The sequence below is a fragment of the Trichosurus vulpecula genome, chromosome 6, assembly GCF_011100635.1.
Source record: "Trichosurus vulpecula isolate mTriVul1 chromosome 6, mTriVul1.pri, whole genome shotgun sequence".
Classification (NCBI taxonomy): Eukaryota; Metazoa; Chordata; class Mammalia; order Diprotodontia; family Phalangeridae; genus Trichosurus; species Trichosurus vulpecula.
The window spans coordinates 45,822,748-45,824,802 of record NC_050578.1 but is presented as its reverse complement, the minus strand read 5'-3'; the positions used below and the strand labels follow the sequence as shown (position 1 = coordinate 45,824,802).

At 41.3% G+C, this 2,055-nt stretch overlaps 1 pseudogene; it reads right to left on the bottom strand.

Moving 5' to 3' along the window:
• Positions 1-218: 218 nt before the first annotated feature.
• LOC118854375 lies at positions 219-843 on the bottom strand (annotated as a pseudogene).
• Positions 844-2,055: the final 1,212 nt, after the last annotated feature.

The window sequence follows — 2,055 nt, the reverse complement described above, 5'->3', positions numbered from 1 at the left end:
CTTTGGGCAAGTCACTCTTTGTGCTCTAGGCAAGTATTTAAGGCTATAAATTGCAGAGAATGTGCCAACCTGCACTAATGAAGGGAGTTTCCTTACCTGTGAGTTTCATATTTATGAAATCACATTCATGTCTTATCTATGTTTCTAGCTCTAAAATTTCTTTTTTTTTTTTTAACGATCTGGGGATTTATTCTATTAGAGAATGTCCAAGTTAGGGTTTATTTGCCCTTTCGGGATTTGATTTTTCTCAGGTAGAACTCAAGCTCTTTGCCCTCGAGCACGTAGACGTCTGCTAGGTCACACTGGCCTGGCATGGATGCAATGCAGGCAAGGAGCTTGCCCTTGCCGGAACTGTTTCTCCACAAGTGAGCTGATCTTGGCATTCTTCTTCTGCTCCTCATACTTCTGGATCTTCTTTGACTGCTTTTTATTTAAAATTTCTTCCTTCTCAGGAGTCAGCTTCGCTCCCTTCTTCCGGTCCAAGGGCAGCGCATAGTGGGACTCATACCACTGGCGGTATGGGGTACGATAGATGAGCACATTGTTATTCTTCACCAGCGTCTTGGTCCTGACCAGCTCATTGTTGGATGCATTGTAGACCACATCAATGATCCTTGTTTTTCGGGTACGACACTCGGAGCCCCAGGAGAAGTTGCCCACGTCCAGCCTCAGCACCCAGTCCTTTTTGTTGCCTCCTCGGACTCGCACGGTATGGATGCCGGGGAGCCCAATCTTGGTGTTGGCGGACAGCCGGCCCAGCTCATACTTGCGCTTTTTGTGGTAGGCCTTGGGCTTGCCCCGGGTCTTGCGGCGCTTGCGCCGGTTGTCCCGGGAGATTACCATGGCCGGTGCCAGGTGCAAAGAGCTAAAATTTCTTTAAGAAGAAATTGTTTGTTTTGTACAGAATCCAATGTACAGAACCACTTAATATATCAAGGGTTCAGAATGTGGGCTCAATGAAAATAAAAATTTGGAAATAATAACTATTGAACTGCTTGTTTTAGTGAGTCATATCATATAGGCATGCTAAAAGTTCTAAAGGAAATGTGAAGGCCAATATTAAAAAATACTTTCAGTTTTCTGAAAGTTCTTTCCATTGGACAGATTAAGGCAGTAATAGAAAAAAAAATCCAATAATTGGAGTTAGAGGATCTCATTTTGAATACTGGGCTTTGCTACTTGCTGTGTAACCTTGAGTAAACTATTTAGCTTCTCTAGCCCTCAATTCTCTCATCTATGGAAAAATAAGGGGGTTGTATATGATGATATCTGGGGTTCCTTTCTGCTTGTGGATGAGTACAGCTAAAGATCCAACACAATAAATAACATTTTTGATATATGCTTGTGAAATTAAATGGTCCTTGAAAAGATAAGTTTATAGTGTGCTTGGCCAATTGCAAAATGCTTTCCCCTGTGAAATAAGTAGTGCAAAGATCATTTTATAAATGATGATATAATTTTATAGAATGTGTATTTTGTAAATGAGGAAACTTGAGATGAACCAGTCAGCCAACAGACACTTATTAAAAACTACCTACTATGTGCCAGACGTTGTGCTAACAGCTGGGGATAGAAAGAGAGATCAAAAAATCTCCAACAGTTTCTGCTTTCAATGAGCTCTAATGGAGAGGGGGAGATAATACATAAACAACTATGTATAAACAAGTTACATATAGGGTAAATTGGAGGTAATCAGCACATGGAAAGCACTACAATAAGGGGGATTGGGAAAGGTCTCTTGTAGAAAGTGGGATTTACTCTGTGAGTGAAGCAAGCCAGGGAGGCCAGGGGATGGAGATAAGGAGGAAGTGAATTAATTCCAGGCATGGGGTATAGTCAGTGGAAATGCCTGGAGTCAGGAGACTTAGAATGATTAAACTCTTTGCCAATAGATCCTCAAGTAGCACATATTGGAGTTAGAACTAAACTTAGAGTTTTTGACTCCAAATCCACTCGGCTTCCTGAAACTCTAGTCAGTAGACTCATATTAAATTCAGTGAAAGTCTGATATCGTTAATTTAAGCAGTCTGCTGGTTTTATTGGGAGGGGATACAA